This window comes from Arvicanthis niloticus, chromosome 24 (assembly GCF_011762505.2).
Source record: "Arvicanthis niloticus isolate mArvNil1 chromosome 24, mArvNil1.pat.X, whole genome shotgun sequence".
Classification (NCBI taxonomy): domain Eukaryota; kingdom Metazoa; phylum Chordata; class Mammalia; order Rodentia; family Muridae; genus Arvicanthis; species Arvicanthis niloticus.
The window spans coordinates 40,266,774-40,283,944 of NC_133432.1; the positions used below are offsets into that span (position 1 = coordinate 40,266,774).

General features: G+C 45.7%; 1 protein-coding gene and 1 long non-coding RNA gene across 3 annotated transcripts in view; one reads left to right on the forward strand and one right to left on the reverse strand.

The window, feature by feature from the left end:
* Nucleotides 1-16,586, reverse strand: part of Fry (FRY microtubule binding protein) — a 374,882-nt gene extending 358,296 nt beyond the window's left edge. The window contains exon 1 of one of the 2 annotated variants that reach the window (XM_076923845.1): nucleotides 16,433-16,586. The gene's annotated coding sequence lies outside the window, so the exon portion shown is untranslated. The remainder of the gene's footprint in view (nucleotides 1-16,432) is intronic. The other variant, XM_076923846.1, reaches the window with a different exon arrangement.
* LOC143438190 (uncharacterized) lies at nucleotides 6,037-15,214 on the forward strand. The gene is made up of 3 exons (XR_013107188.1): nucleotides 6,037-6,175; nucleotides 7,171-7,231; nucleotides 15,161-15,214. It is a non-coding gene; the product is annotated as an uncharacterized LOC143438190 (long non-coding RNA).
* Nucleotides 16,587-17,171: the final 585 nt, after the last annotated feature.

The following is a 17,171-nucleotide window of genomic DNA, read 5'->3' on the forward strand; positions in this document are numbered from 1 at the left end:
AGGGCAGAGAATGAGCCTGACATTTTCCCTAGCTTCTGGATTCAAATATTATATTTCTAATTATAGAGCCACAGCGGGGCTGTTCTGGGGCTGAACTGTAAAATGAGTGAGGAGACGTTGTTTCCTGCGTGAAGCCGCGTTGGATCATTTCCTGAAGGGAAGTATCACTGGCTTTTCTTTCGTTCCCTATCAAGATACAAAACATGATGCCTTTTCCCTTAATGATTTGGGTTTCCAGGTAGTCACATTAGAAATGCAGAAACACAATACATGGACCAGCGCTGATAAGTCAGCACAGCCTGGCAGATGAGAGAATCTTCCTGGCAATTACTGCCAGAGTCATTAAGATGTCACTGACACACGCACGGGCACCTCTAACATCATTCTGAGTTTGACTTGTCTTCCCCGCAGGTCTCATTAAGACATTATAGTTAAAATTTGCGGGCGGTGGTAGAGATGAATACAGCAGACAGATGGCATCGTCTCCGTAGATTCACATCCCTGACTCTCAAGAATGGCACCTGGAGATGCACAGGACTCTCGCTCAGGTCTTGGTCTTCGCTGACCTTGGCTTTTCACTGCACCTAAATGGCTTGCCCATTGTGTCCAGGGCACTATCAGCAGACTCTTGTTTGCTCCTCACAACAAACCTGTGAAGCATAGTTTCTATTTTTAAAGGACCAAACAGAATCTATCTACAGGTGACAGGTTTGGGTGAAGGAGCTGGGGGCGCGATTAGTTGTTAAGCATGGATGAAGACCTGGCATGGTCTGTTCAGGTTCTACTGTTGACCAATGTGACTCTTCTCTCCACAGTCCAAGGGCCACACTTGTCCTGGTTAGTTTTCTTGTCAATGTGACCCAAGCCAGAGTCATCTGAGAAGAGGGGGACATCAGTTAAGAACATGCCTCCAGCCTATTAGCACATAGGCAAGCCTGTGGGGGCATTTTCTTGTTTAGTGATTGATGTGGGAAGGCCCACATGTGAGCAATGCCACTCCTGGGCAAGTGGGCAAACTGGGAAGAGCGAGCCAGTAGGCGACTCTCTTCTATGGCCTCTGCCTCAGCTCCTGCCTCCAGGCTCCTGCCCTGACTTCCCTCAGTGACAGACTGTTATCAGGACCTGTAAGCTGAGATGAGCCATCTCTCCCCAAGTTGCTTTGGGTCATGGTGTTTCCTCACGACTATAGAAACAGAATTGACACCGAGCCCTGGAGAAGAGTGGGAGTCTGGGAATGCACCTCGATTTGTCTGCAATATTGCATACAGATTTATCTGACCTCTTACATCGAACTCTGCTTTAGGACAAACACTTGCACTGGTGACCGTGACCGAGGGGACTGCCTCCCCTCACCACTCTCAGAGTTGAGTTCCAGTGGGGAGAGATTTCAACACTGTAAATCCCAGGGCAGCTTCACTGAGACATTTGGCAAATTCCAGGAAAATCAAAGTTACCGATGGTCACACTTGCTCCTGATGGGACAAAATAGACTGAGCTGAACAGGAACGTAAAAACTCTGTACCGTAAACAAACCTAAGAAGAGAAAGAATTGATTTGTAATTATCCCGAGCACACTCATGAGCCAGAAAGAAAAGTGCCTACAGCCCCCAGTTCAGAGCAGTTCAGGGACCTAAATTACCTGGTTTGAGTTTGCTAAGCAATCAGTTTTATAGAACAACTCTGGGTTTTAAAAAACAGTCTGAACTCTGGGTGACTGTCATGGTGGAAGAGAGAAAAATGAAGACTGTGCAACTCAGTCTAGAACTGAGCAGTGAGTCAAAATTTCAATGCCACCCAAAGACTGGAGCAAAAGCAGCTGTTACAAACAAGCTTCCTGGGGGGAGGGGGCTGAAAAGTTTTTAACAAAACAGCATTTTAGTATGCGGGCCGAAGCCACTGCTGCAGGATTGTATTGAAATGTTAACCGAGCGAGCCATGGATGTCTAATGTCTTACATTCTAAACTGCGTCTGCTCATAATACTGAAAAAAAAAAAAAAGCCATGGGACAGAATAAGCACCTTAAGAGGCATAATAAAAACATGGACAGACAGTTCCTATTCCATCAAAGAATTAATCAACTAGGAAGAAATAAAGATGACTTGTTCCGTTGTTGAGTATGCACTGGGAAAGGCGAGTTCCTTGGGGATTCATGCATACGCCAAGCCTCAAGTAGTTTAATTCATAGCCAGTACCTTTATCTGAGAGACACACAACTCTACGTAGATCCAACACCCTCTCTGCTCATGAGAATTGTCAAATTATCTTAATGATAATGTAAGCTAAAATAAACCTTCCCCACCCTGCAAGCCGCTTTTGGTCAGCGTCTCTTCACAGTAACAGAATGGATGGAGGAGAATGTGGTGCTCCCTTCTCACAGAACCTCACACAAGCAAACGCCTTTGCAAACAACCCAGAAACCTCACGAAAGTTCCCAGATAAGACGCATGAGCAGATCCAAGAGTTCAAAAGCTCGGCGGAATTCAGCCAACTAACACCAGAGGGGAACTAGGTCTCCAAGGATTCCCCTCTAAAAGATACAGTCTCATCACCGTGGTGACATTGGATGAATAGAATGCAGTCTCCAAGCAGAACGCTGCTTGCTTTTACTCCCCTTTCCTGGAATATGATACAGGCTCAGGTCTTCACTGGCAGGTGTGTGGTCCAATAAAGAACAACGCTCAGGCTCTCGAGATCTAATTGGATGGGAAATGGGCATGTTCATGACTCTACTTGATTTTGACAGACACTACTTCAGATAAAGTCATTTTAAAGGATCCATTGTTTTATTGTTATGTAGATGTGTGGGTTTGTGTGTCTGTGTCTTGTATGTGTGTGCAGGTGGCCTTGGAGGTGAGAGGAGGTCATCACACACCCCTGGAGATAGACTTGCAGGTAACCATGAGCCACCTGATGTGGGTGCTGGGAACTCAACCCCCATCCTGACCCCTAAGCCAACTCTCCAGTCCCCAGACTCATCATTTTTTAGACAAAGGTGTCATGGCATTCATTTATGTCACACAATGCCATTCAATGCTATTGCTCATGTGAAACTCACAGCCCAAATAAAAATGAAATAAATGTGATCAGGTCTCACCCAGGATCCAGAAGAAAAATGTGCTTCCAGAGAACCGCACTTGCAAGGTGTGCTTTCGAGTTTCAGAACTCTGAGGTGGACCTTGACTAACGATCCAGAGTTTTAGTCAGTGTTGTGGGAATGTGTGTCCTCTGAAGCCACAGCAATAGAGCTGTCACAAAGGTGGGTGGCAGCCTGTCTGGCTCATAAGCAGCTCAGTATCTTCCCCAACCTTAAGCCCATGTCGGGAGTGGAGAGCCTGAGCTTCCCTCAAATCCATGATTTCTTGAGTTCACTATATGTTAGGAAGTTAATGGACATGACTTTAAATCCCTTTCTTCTGTGCCCTCCCCACTGCAGAACTTAGGGGCATACGAGGTCACTTCAAATTTCTTCTCTTCCAGAATTTGAGTAAAGTTTGATCAGAGTCAACAAAGGAGGAAGAGGAGGAAGAGGAGGAAGAGGAGGAAGAGGAGGAAGAGGAGGAGGAAGAGGAGGAAGAGGAGGAGGAAGAGGAGGAGGAAGAGGAGGAGGAAGAGGAGGAGAAGGAGAAGGAGAAGGAGAAGGAGAAGGAGAAGGAGAAGGAGAAGGAGAAGGAGAAGGAGAAGGAGAAGGAGAAGAAGAAGAAGAAGAAGAAGAAGAAGAAGAAGAAGAAGAAGAAGAAGAAGAAGAAGAAGAAGAGAAGAAGAGGAGAAGAAGAAGAAAAGGAGGAGGAGGAGGAGGAAGAGGAGAAGAAGAAGAAGAAGAAGAAGAAGAAGAAGAAGAAGAAGAAGAAGAAGAAGAAGAAGAAGAAGAAGAAGAAGAAGAAGGAGAAGCAGCAGCAGCAGCAGCACCACCACCACCACCACCACAACCACCAGGGTTGTGCTTCTTACATTTTGGAGTTCTTTGAGACCTTAGTCAAGATACTGGACAGAGAGGGGGTTCAGCTAGTATTGGCCACCACTCTGAACTGTTTGGGCCTGAGGCATTGTGCTGGTGTGAGGTGGGAGTGGACTACAGGTAAGGCTCTTGTTCTGGCTGTTTCTTGATCTACAGTCTTGATCTCACAGCCTCAGCTCAGAAGGCTGTGCCAGCCCTGATCATCTTCTGCTAACTAGGGATGAAACACACATATAATATTTCTTCAACACAGCTAGTTTTAATTTGTGGACCAAAGGGCATGATGCAACAAAGAATGAATTTCTACATTTCAGTTAAAAAGTCCAAGGAAAAGCACATGTTATAACACATCTCTGTGTCGTTGGCATCTCTGATAAATACCCTGTTTAACAAACACTCGGGAGAAGCTGAAACAGGAGGCAGGTGCTCATCCAGTTTACAGTAGCCGGTAAGTGGTGGTGAGCATCAGTGTTGGAAAGCTTTTAAGGTTATTGATAGCTTATTTAAATAGGCTGCAGAAGACTCCAGGGCCCATAACCACTTCTGTTGATGAATCAGGCACATAGAAAGCCATGTCGGTAGATAAGTGTGCTTCGTGGTACCTAAACATTAATGGCCTCGAGAAGCATCTGTGATGTAACAGGGCACTGACCCTTCCTTATGGCTTTCGTTCAATTAGCCACAAAGAACCTCTTGCCCTGAGAACAGCTAATGACATCCTTTGAGGAAAAGATCTTTTACATTAGTTACACAGTCTCAGGCGACCTTAACAGTTGCGATGGCCACAGGATACATGGTAAATTTTGTTCTTGCAGATTCGTTCATGTCTTGGCTGAGAGGAACAAAAAAAAATTGTGGGATATGAAAATGTTCAGAGACAAGAGGCTGACAGAGTAGAACTGGTGGTCTAGGCTTCGCTTTGGGGGAGGGGTGGCAGAGAGAGTCGTGCTGGTCAGGAGACGGGTGCCTGAAGGGGCATGAATAGCTAGTCAGTTCAAGGTGCTCTGCCAAGGGACAACTAAAAGAGTAAAACTATTTGTAGCTAGAGAAAGATGACTCGCATTCATTTTAAAATGTTGTGTGTTCTATTGATGGTGTATACATGTGCACAAATTATATTTACATCTTTGTTTTGCTTTGTTTGTGGTTTTGGCAGGAGTTTGGGGACAAGGTGGTGACAGACTCCAATAAAACAGCCATGGCCACTGAAAACCAGAAGAATATCAATTAGTCAGCACATGGTTTTAGAGCTATGATCTGTTTTCGGAGAAACTGGGTATCAAAAGGAATTTGCGTAATTGTTTAAGAGCACACTATCTAGTGAGAAGAAGCAGGGTGAAGTAAATCCCACTGGTAACACACTCAGCTGGCTCAGAGGGGCAGGCGGCAGTGAAGACGGGCTGCTTCTGCGTGGCTCTTTCGCAACCAGAGTTTCGATACTCGGTTGCTTTACTAGACTCTGAATCCAGGGAAAGTCAATGGAGGAGAAGCTGGAAGCAGTCGGTTTGTGAGCACCTACCAAGACCCCGGCTGGGGTGGGGGGATTTAAAGGGCCATGCAGTTTGGGTAGCATCCGTGGGCTTCAATTAGCTTTGGTAGCTTTGCTCCTAAGAGAAGCAATCCTTGAGAGCCAGCTGCAGAAACGTTAATTATAAGATGGGGGTGGAGGTGGGGGAGGTTTCTTAATGGCACAGTTTTTATGGACAGATGGACTTGGTTTAAAGAGACAGCAAATGGGGATGTGTGTCTCATGACACTCATCCATCACAGGATGCTGGGCGAGAACAGCCTGTTTGGACTTCCACGTTCAAAGCCACCAGGAACTTTAGGACCTCATGAAGACCATATAAACAGTGGGAGGCTGATGGCCTGGGTAGAGCCCCCAATGCAGAGGTCTCATTTAGCCAACACCAAGCTTGGGCTTCTAGAAAACTCCATGAGGCACAAAAGCCCCGTGTCAGGGTGGATACTAAGCCTCGATACTAAGAATTTCTATATTTACTCATTTTTATAATTTTTATTATTATTGTATTTTATGTGTATGTGTGTGGGTGTGTGTATGTGTGTCAGGGGGCAGCGCCTGAGTGGATGTATGTGCCCACGTGTTCAGGAGTCCACACAGATCAGAAGAGGCAACATTCCCTGGAACAAGAGTTACAAAAAATTGTGAACTACCATGTGGGAGCTGGGAAATGAACCCAGGAACTTCTGGAAGAGAAGTAAGATATTTAACCACTGGGCTACCTTGTCAGTTCTAAGCTATTATAGTGTCTTAAGCACAGGAATGGCAGCCTGTTGGCTTCAGCCTGCCTAAAATATTCTATGTAATTTTGCTGTTGTGGAGAGATATCTTGGATAATTTTTTCTGGGAAAAATCAGCTTATAAAATAGCATGTTAAATGGGTCTATTTTCATAAAAAAAAACTGCATGAAAACTTGGAAAAATAGTCTGGGAAGAAATAAAAACTCAAATATTACTTATGTTCCCAGGGTAGGTTTGTGGGTGGTTTCTACTTCCTTCTATTTTCTTACCTAAATACTCAAATGATTATTCAGTTACATACTAGAATATTCTAGAAGTGTTTTTAGCACTGATAGCTGGAGGGATAGCCCTGTGGATAAAGCATTTGTTAGTCAAGAATGTAGATCAGAGTTTGGATCCTCTGAACCCATGTTAAAACTGGATGGACATGGTAGCCAGATGTTCTAGCCCTTGGAGGGCAGAGATGAGATCCCAGAGCAAGCTGGCAAGCTAAGTTAACCCTATCAGTAAACTGTGAACTCAACTGATATATCCTGCCTCAGTGAATGCATAAGGTGGAGAATGACTGGGGAATGTTCCTGACTCCACCCTTGGGCTCCTACACACACACACACACACACACACACACACACACACTTATGAGCTGCTAGCTACCTGGAGCTGTGGACTCTGTGGTTAAATACGCTGTTTAGTCGGTGCTTAGACAGACGCTGAAAGGTGCAGATGGTCTTCTTGCTACTGAAGAAGAAAACAAATCTAGAATTTAAAGGTCGGCAAGTAAAGATGACAACTCCTAATCTCGGCACATGAGCCTTGAATGGAAGCATTCCTCTTGTTCTACTTTTGGGGGATTGAATTCTACTGCTGTACGAGCGGGGGAAGCCTCCTATGGGGGATACAGAACGTTCTGCTCCGCTTCATTTTAAAGTGTTTTCCATCTGCCTCCCACAGTCATCCGATTGTTCGTGCGAGAGGACGTGGGTTTCTGGGGAAGCTGGACTTGAAAAGATTGGTAAGGGAGTCGTACGTGTGTGTCTGTTTGTGTGTGTGTGTGTGTGTGTGTGTGTGTGTGTGTTTGTGTGTGTGTGTGTGTGTGTGTGTGTGTGTGTGATGGTGATGTGTGAGGTGGAGGCTTGCCCTGACTGTGAACATGGCTGGGCTGAACCTGAAAGAGGAAACGCCTGCAACGTTCACAAGACCCTCACATAAGAGTGAGTCTCCCAAATCAGCAATCAGCAGTCACAACGGGAGCATCCTTGCACTGGATACCCGATGCAAATGACCGTACAGACTTAGAACCAACCAGCCAGGAGGAAACCCATAGCCCCACATAATGGACAAGGAAGTCCATGTGCAGGGGGCCTAGTGCTGAAGTGACAGTTCTTAGGACAGGACAGGCTCTTGCTTCAACTCTCTCATTGTCTGTCAGGGTGACTTTGGGAAGTGACCTGGCCTGTTCACTCTTCAGCTTCCTGATCCCTAAGTAAGACAGCAGCAGTAAGTGGCCAGGCCTCACAGGGGGATTAAATGACCTAAACAGGAAGTGTGAAGCCCTCAGGGCAATGCCAACCACACAGCCTTCCACAGACATTGATTGCTTCTCATGCATGAAGGGGCAGCTAGTCCAGATCTGTTTGAGTCACAGCCCTTTTTATGCCCAAAACATTCAATATCATCGCTCTCCATATTCATGGGGAACTGGACCCCCGAGGATACCAAAATCCACGGACACGTAAGCCTCTTAAATAAAATAGTGCGGATATGTACAGACTTACACACATCGTGCCATGTATATCTAGAGATTTACAGCCCCCCAACACGATGTAAACATTAATAAACATCAGTAGCTGCTACACGTCGCTGTTCAGGTCCCAGTTTCTTAAACTGTGAGTCACAAAAGGTTGACAACAGTAAAAAGGCTCCTGAACACACAAGGAGCAAAAGAGAATCGGAAAGCAAACCTGTACAAGCCGGAGGGTTTCCTAGCAGCGTTCGCCTGTATTGCGTGGTGTGATTTCACTGTGGGGTTGGTGATGAGCACACAACACACATGCCAAGAGACAAAGCCCCCAAACCTTAGCTCCAAGTGCAGACCACAGCTCATTGTCCACTATAGTGTTCCTACTGTACATGCAAAGCCTCTCTGTTTGTTTGTTTTAAAAAATAATGGTTTAATTGTGGAAATCAGAGACTTAGTATTTCCCTACAGTTATTCCCCATCACAGTTATTTCACTAGTGCACCTTTGGACAGTGTCCTTAGAATGGCTGATTTTTAAAAATGCTGCTGACTTGAATTTCATACAAGAAAGAAATCCTGAAAGAATTTTGGTTCAGGATTAAAAATAGAATTTCCAACCATTTGCAAAAATGGTCCTAAACACACTTCTACCATTTTATAATACTATGCATTAGAAGCAGCATTGTCAGTATTGACCAGTCAAAATATCGACCAACTCTGAAAAACACTGAGGCTGTGTGATGCCCTGGAGTATCTAATATTTGGTCATAATTTAATTCTTTATGTCAAAACAAACAAGCAGATCCATCTCGTCAGTATGCAAATTTGCTGTCATCCTTAATAAACAGCAAGACTATGTGTACACTAAAGAACTGTTTTAAAATAAGTTATTAATAGCAAATGCTTGATTTTCTTACCTATTTCAAATTTCACCTACCTCATGTGGTGCTTGGAATAAGAATGGCCTCCATAGGCATAAATTTAAATGCTTAGATGCCAGGGAGTAGCATTATTAAGAGATGTGGCCTTTCTAGAGTAAGTATGACCTTGTGGGAAGAAGTGTGTGTGTGTATGTGTGTGTGTGTGTGTGTGTGTGTGTGTGTGTGTGTGTGTGTGTGTAGGTGGGGTGAGGTTTCAAAAGCCTATGTCAGGCCCAGGCATGTGCTCTCTGTCTGTCTCTCTGTTTCTGTCTGTCTCTCTGATGGTCTGTCTCTCTCTGTGTCTGTCTGTCTGTCTGTCTGTCTGTCTGTCTCTCTTCCTCCCCCACCCCAGCCTTCACATCAGCTCTCAGCTCCATCATGTTCCCTTCCATGGTAATGGACTAAACCTCAGAAACCATAAGTAAGACCTCAGTTGAATGTTTTTCTTTTTAAGACAATAGTTGCATGGGCCATGGCTGCCTCTTCACTGCAATAGAATGGTAACTAAGGCATCTGTATGCCCAGGATCAAGTAAACATTTCTTGGTTGACAAGAGGCTGCAAGTGAAAAATGCTTACAAAACCCATATTCAGGTTTAGGGCCATCCACTGGATCCACCGACAACCTTCCAGGGACTACGACCCCCCAGAAAAAATGACTCTGTCCCTCAGCAACCAATCAATTGCCGAATCTCCATGCTAGAATTTTGAGAGACTTGATCTGCTACAGGTCTTGTATAGGCAACCATGCCAGTTGCGAGCCCACAGGTCATCACTTTCTGACTGACTAATGCGTCATGTCCTTTTCATTATGGTGGTTTACCCATGGGGAACTTCATTATACAATACATGCTTTCTGGCTTTCTCAGGATCAACACCACATACCTGACTACCGTGGCTATTAGGGATGGAGAGCAGCATGGCTGGGCCATCTGGCATGATGACTCAGACATAATTAATGTTTACTAGATGAGTTCATCTATCAGACCCCAAGGTAGACGTTTCTGCTCTTTTTTATAGAACATTCTATGTATCTATGAGACTAATTCATTAGTTAACTATCAAAATACTTCCCCTCCCCAACACCCATGTATTAATGACGAGTTTTAGTCTCTGTATCTTGATATTCTGACATCTCAGGGCCTTGCTAACCAATCAGAGCCTGTCCCACCTCTTTCAGTAACACATATTGTGGGCCACCGTAACCCCAGGGACTGGTACTGACCCATCAGGGAGAATTGGTTCCTCTTCAGACTGTCTGCTGAAGTGACTCCCACTAGCCATCTCCCTGCCCCCTACCCTGCCTCTTCTGCCCACACTGCCCCTCATCCCTTCTCCCTCCTGGCTTGGCGTTTCTGTGTGTGGAAGCTCTGGTAACTATGCTAACCTTCTAGGAGAATGTGGGTATATAAAATAGAAACATCGTGCTTAATGGCAATCACTTCTATGTTTCTTATTACACCAGATTAAATCAGACCCGAGGTATCAGAACATCCTCCAAATTGTGGAGTTAGTTTTCTGTCATCCTATTCTCTTTACTCAGTAAGCAAGTTTTAAACTTTTTTTTTTTTTTTTTTTGTAATTTCCATTACTTTGCCTCATGTTAACAATACTTAACACAAGCAATTATGTTTAAGTTTTATTGGCATATAGCTGAAAAAATTCAATTAAAATCATTTCTTACTAGATAAAAGACCCAGCCCTGGTCTACCATCACAATGCTAAGACTTAACTGTAACACCTGGAGCCAGGCATGCTCCTTGGTAACCTCCTGCCCACACAGGATTAGTCTTCTCTCAGCGGGAGCCTGGGTGTAGCTTAGAACCCAGACAAGTGAGCTCTGCATTCAGACCCCTGCAAGGGAAGCAGGTGTATCTTTGCAGGCTCAGCTGTGACAAACACAGACTGGGGTTCTCCGGGAGATGTGCATTCCTTGCAGGTCCCTAGGACTGCTTCTGAGCTGTGGCTGAGCTGGTATGCTCACCACAGTTCACTTCCCATTGACGAAACTGTCCATCTTCCTGTGATTGGTCTAGGAGTGCATTCTGCTTGAGCAGACAGCAGTGAGGAGGCTGAGCCACGGAAAGAAGAGGGTCTATCTACACTGTGCTGCAAGGCTGGCCTTTCTTCCTTCTCTTTCCTTCCTCTCCACGTCTTCATCCCTCTTTTTCTACATTCTTTCTCTCTTTTTCTTCCTCCTTGTTCTCTGCAACATGTCAAACTCTATACATAGCCCTTTCTAGCATTAAAACATAAGGTGGGTTCAGGTCCTCATCACTGTATATCCAGGGAAGGCCGTAGCTCTGACTCCTGCTTCAGTGGCCAAACTGGAGAAAGGAGACATTTTCCCTTTCATTACACAATACACAGACGGCGTAAGAAGAAAACAGAGCATAGAGTTCAAGCAAGCAGTGAGTTTAGGTCGTATAAAAAGGGCCCCGGGTATAAAACATAAATTCCTTCCACGGGAAATAATAAAAGCCCTGAAATTTAATCTACCATGAACTAGTTTTGTAATGCCATCAAATATTTTTAAAGCGGGCTTCCGTAGATCAGAGGCAGGATTCACTGCTGACGTTCAGTTGGCATTTTCATTGATATCAGAATTTGAAGACACCTTGAAGTGTTTCCGTGCTTTCCATAGAGGGTGTTCAAACTTATTCTATACATGATTACTGCGTGTCGCTGTCCCAAGTGGTTGCCGTCTCCTACGAACAGGACACAGATGGTCCCTGCCTCCCCAGAGCCTACAGTCCAATAAGCAGAGCAGCACGAGCTGTTGATGTTGTACCCACATTTAAATGGCCATGAGAACAGTGTATTTTTTTAAAGACTGATGTTCTACTAACATTGGTGGCAATTTGACAACAGTGGGGGCACACACAGGTCATTAGCTAAGCCACAGCTGTCCATTTTCTTCTCACTTTTACAAAGCTGCATGTCACGGGAGTCCATCCTCTGGGCATAACATGCCAAGCTTATCTCGAAATGAGAGCAACTGTTATGGCCCACAGCAGACCAGAACAAGATGGAGCCTACTAACATTCCCTTCTGGAGGGTGGGGTTTGCACCATGACAGCACGAGACCCACCCCTTCCCAGGATATATAAGCAGGTAGCTGCTGGGGGTGGATATTCTTTTTCAGTGAAGGAGGCACCTGTAAGCTGTTACATTCCTGCAAGTGACTCCAGTTGAATTCATTGGTTCATGCAAGCTAAACTTGGACTGAATCACTTCTTGGTTTTGCTGGTGGTGCGGTATCTGGGGTAAGCAACCATTTGCTCACATTCCCCCAAGTTAATGCAATGATGTATGTTTTAACAAAAACCATGTATGAAGTGGCACTGCAAGATGTATCTATGTCGGCACCAAGGCAGGAGAGCGAGAGAGAGAGCGAGAGCAGATTACTAAAGAAACTGTTTCTCTTTGGTGGGCATTTCCATAGTGCTTTCCAAAGCAAGATACAAATGCTTTACCAGACAGAAGAAAGTCAGGCACTGATGAAGCTACCTTACAGTCTGTGGCTGGGTTCGTGCATACACATTGTCTGTCCATCACTGGCCAAGGAAAGTGTGAAGAGGGAACATTATCTCCCTTCAGGAATTGCCTTTGCCACAATGGCTTGTGGGAATGTCTGTGGGGGCATTTTCTCAATTGCTAATTGGTACAGAAGGGCCCACCCACTGTGGGAAGTGCCAATCCTGGGTTTGTGGTACTAGGTTTTGTCAGAAAGCTGGCTGAGCAGGAGCCAGAGGCAGTAAGGCAGTAAGCAGTGTTCTGTGTAGTCTTTGCTTCAATTCCTGCCTCCAGATGCACGCCTAGGCTTCCCCCAATCACAGAGCATAACCTGTGTCCTAGTTTGGTTTCTGTTGCTCAGATAAATAAACATCACAACCAAAAGCAACTTGGGGAGAATAGGGCTTGTTTATAGTCCATCATCAGAGCTCAAGTTTGGAACCTGGAGGAAGGAACTAAGGCTGAGAGCTGCAGAAGAATGCTTCTTATTGGCTTGCTCTCCCTAGATGCTTTCCTATCACCACTCAGGGCTTGCCTGAGGGTAGCACCACAGACAATGAGCTGGGTCCTCCTGCATCAATCAGCATCAGCTGACATCAGTCTTTAATCAAGAAAGTGTCCCCACAGATGTGCCCATGGGTCCATCCGATAGAGACTCTTCCTCAATTGTCATTTCCCTCTTTCCAGCTGACATAAGCTCTTTTTAGCTTATGTCTCATTGACAAAAACTAGCACACCCTGTAAGCCAAATATACTGTTTCTTTCTCAAGTCACTATTAGTCAGAGTGTTCTATCACAGCGATAGGAAAGCCAGCAAGGACACCAGGGAAGGGAACTCCAAACCATAATGAACTGGTGTGATCTGTACATACAGTGTTGGAAGTGACATATCCTAAAACTGTCCAGATTTTCACTTTCCCATATGACATTTAAAAAAAAAATCAAATCTTCCAGCTGAGATATTTCAGAGTTAGTAAAACATGACAAAAAGCAAGATGGATTGTTGTTTCTTGGGAAGTTTTAGGAACAGAGTGAAAGACTTGGTTTTGGATGGTTGCAAGTTCACGGCATCTTTGCACGTGATGCTTTTGTGATATGTTTAGGAAACTGGAAAATGTCACTAATTCCACATAGATTCCCAGATCGATAGTCCTTTAAAGAAGTGTATGGAACCTTAGTCCAAACATGGTTTTGGTTCACCTTCCATTCTGTTACAAGAACGCCACAACAAACAAACAATGGCTCTACTTTCCCTGGCATTTGACGCTGTAGTTTAGAAGCAAGAAATGGGGACTAACAGAACTAGCTGTCTCAGACACACAAATCTTATTGCTGTTGGAGAGGACGGGGTGAAGTCATTGCACAGGAGGCTTTATTTGAAACTCCAGAGTACACACACAGACTCCAAGACTGTAACCACTTAGTGTAATAGCAACCAAATGCCAAGAATAGGGATTTACTTTCAGGTAGCAGGCCACAGCCCCAAATGTATTTGTTTCCTTTTATGCTTTATGCTGTGAAGTCATCCTGAACCAAAGAGAGGTGAAAAACCATAACACACACACACACACACACACACACACACACACCATTGGGAAATGGAGTTCCATAACAATGGCTGTAAATGATAAAAGAATTAATTTTTTTAGGGACAGCTTCAAAACTTACTGGGTCACACTTGTGATATGACTTTTAATGATGGCCAGTCAAACGACAAGTTCCTCAGTAAAATATCAAATTAGAAACCGGTATGCTACCAGATCCATCAGCAGGCCAGGAGGCCACCTCGTAGATGAGGCATCTCCCACTATGAAGAAGGCTTGCTTCCCCTCCCTAGAACATGGAATTCACTTCTTTTGGTCAGTACTAGAGAGTTTGGAGGTTTCCCTAGAATAATATTTCCCTCCCAAATTCATTTTAGTTTTTCCTTTTAAGTAGGCCAGCCTCTGTCAGGAGTTCTCTGACAGTTGGGATAGCAGGACACGTGAGTCACTGTGAACACTGCAGGGGATGTATTGCTGCCAATCAACAAGGTGTGCACAGAACTAAAATAGCCTCAGATGACAGAGTGAGTCGATTACTCCTTAAGCACCAAGTGGGGGATCGGGATGCTTGAAAAGGCAAGGGCTTCACATACCTAGACCTCCAAAGTCAGACCTATGGGATGGAGCAGTGGAGAGACTTGGGGTGGCCCCTCCATACACAGGGCACACAGTGGCCCAGAGAGAAGAAATATTCTCTGAACAGCTCTGACACGTCAGGCCACAAGATGACATACATTTCAATTCTCTACTGTGTTACAACAGGGCAACTCTCAAAAACCTGTAGACGCCAAAGAACAGTGGCAGGGAGTCAAGCAGACTCAGGTTCAAATCCTACCTCGATCACTCACTTGCCGTATGGTTTTTAAGAAATTATCTAAAATAGAGTCACGTCAGCTTGATATGGTGGCATGTGCTTGTAATCCCAACCCTTGGAGTCCAGGGGAGGCAGGAAGACCACAGGGAGTTCAAGGGCCACTGGAACTATGTGGGAAGTCAGACAACTTAGGAAAGGTAATGATGTTACCTTAGAGTGATAACAAAAAGTCTAAATCTCACCCAGTGAGTGCCCGACACACAGAGTCAATGCTGCATACTATTAAGGACAGGTTCTTAAATGAGTTTTTGTAAGACATAATATAGTGTGTGTATGTGTGTGTGTATACGAATTATAAGGACCTGAACTATATGTCCCTGGCTAAGGATACTGTAACGTTGTTTTACAGTATGAAGGTGTGATGATAGGAAGAGAATCCATGTGAAAATTTCTACGTGATCAGGTAAGTATTCAAATCAGATAGAATTCAACATATTTGTTAAAATCTGCTAATTGTGAGATTAAGCAGTAATGTTACTACTGCAACCAAGTTATCTTATCATAGGCCTATTTCTACATTCTTGATTAAGCCAGAGTTTTTTTTTTTAAGTACTTTTTTTTACACATCTATTTTTATTTTATGTGTATGGACATTTTGCCTACATACATATGTACCATGTACATGTAGTACGTGTGGAGGTCAGAAGAGGGCGTTGCATCTCCTGGAACTGAGCTACAGATGTTTGTGAGCTCTGCATGCTGGGAATCAAACCCTGGTCCCAGGCAAGAGTAGCCAGTGCTCTTAACCACTGAGCCATCTCTCCATCTCTCTTAACCAGCATGGGTTGAGTCTAATTAGTCTACATTACTGAGAGTTGTAAATAGGACTCATCCAATCCGTCTTACTTTGATAGCTGAAACTTTTGGCTATGTTCTGCATTCTTTTCCTTTCTCACTCTGAGAAGTGGGTCAAAACTTCATCAGTCCCCCGCCCCCAACCCCCAACCCCTGCTTCACAGTACTTGTCCCAATATTAAAGACAAGCCAATACGAACCACAAAGCAATAACATATTTAACTCAACACACGTAGCTGGCCCGTTCTGCGCCGTGTATCTGCGATCTTTGGTTAGAAAGTAAGATAGGCTTAAGATTTGAAAGCTTTAAAGCATAGCTCGTGGGCTATTCTACAGTACACTGGTTAAACCAGGTGGGCACTGCGGCCAAGCACACCCCACCAGGTTGAGGTGTAGATGCGACTGCTGAAAGCCTCCTTCCCCAGGGAGAGTCCCACAGAGCAATTTCCTCTTGCAGCGTTCCAAGTGAGCAGGGCTGCTCCTGTGGGAAAGTGCACCAGTCCGCTGCGCTCCAGTTCAACGCATGGTGTACAGGGCAGTGTGCCACGGGTCTGTCCATGGCCTCGGGGACCAGGGATCCATCAAACTCTCCGCATCTAACTTTGTCCCGGAACAAACCCTCTTTGAAAACACAACGGGGCTGGAGGAACACGTAGCGTGGGGATGCCGTCAGCTGCTGGCGAGACCGTCCTCCTCCCCCACCTCTTCCCGGGAGGGAAGCGACCCGACGGCGCGGCCCCGCCCAGCCCCACCCACCGGCTCCACAAAGCCACTGCCCAGGCGCGCGGGTCTCCCGGGGCGAAGGAGGGGTGAGCAGAGCTGGTACCTTAGGAAGAGGCCGCGATGCCAGAGCCCGGGGACACCAGCAGCATCGCACCGCCGCCGCCAGCTGCTCCACCCAGGGCCGCCGAATTGCTCCCTCCCCGTTGCCCGCGCCGCGCCGCGCTCCTCCGTTGCGCCCGCTCGGCTGCCCAGCGACCGCCACTGTCAAGTGCAGCCCCGCCCCCGGCGCCGGCCCCAGACGCTCGCTCATTGGCTGCGGGAGTAGCTAGCTCCGCCCCCCCGGGCAGGCCCTCTCCAGGGGCGCGCTAGAGGGTGGGGACCCAAGCTGGGCGAGGCTTCCTGCGGGCACCCGGAGCTTCTGCTTTGCCAACCCAGAAATAGACAGCTCCAAAGAAAGGCGAGAGAGGAAGCGTCTTCAACAGGGCGAGGGCCATGGCTCCGCGGGACGGGTTCCCTAGAGTGGAATATTGAAATTATAGCTAGAGGGCTGGGGTTTGGGTGGTTGTGTTGGCTTGCTTTAAAAAAAAAAAAAAAAAAAAACCCAACAACTCAAAATTGCTCTTACACACCTCAACTTCATCATATGGAGAAGCTAAAACCAATTTAAACAACCTGCCTGGCCAAGGTCACTGAGCTGGTCGTATGCAGACTCAAAGCTGTTTGGGTTTTAGACTTAGGCTCACGAAGAGATTGTTCTAACGTACTGTATATATACTGTCTAGCAAGCGCTTAATTGAAACTCTGTAGCTATTGGGTAATTCAGAGGTTGCAGGGGCTGGAGC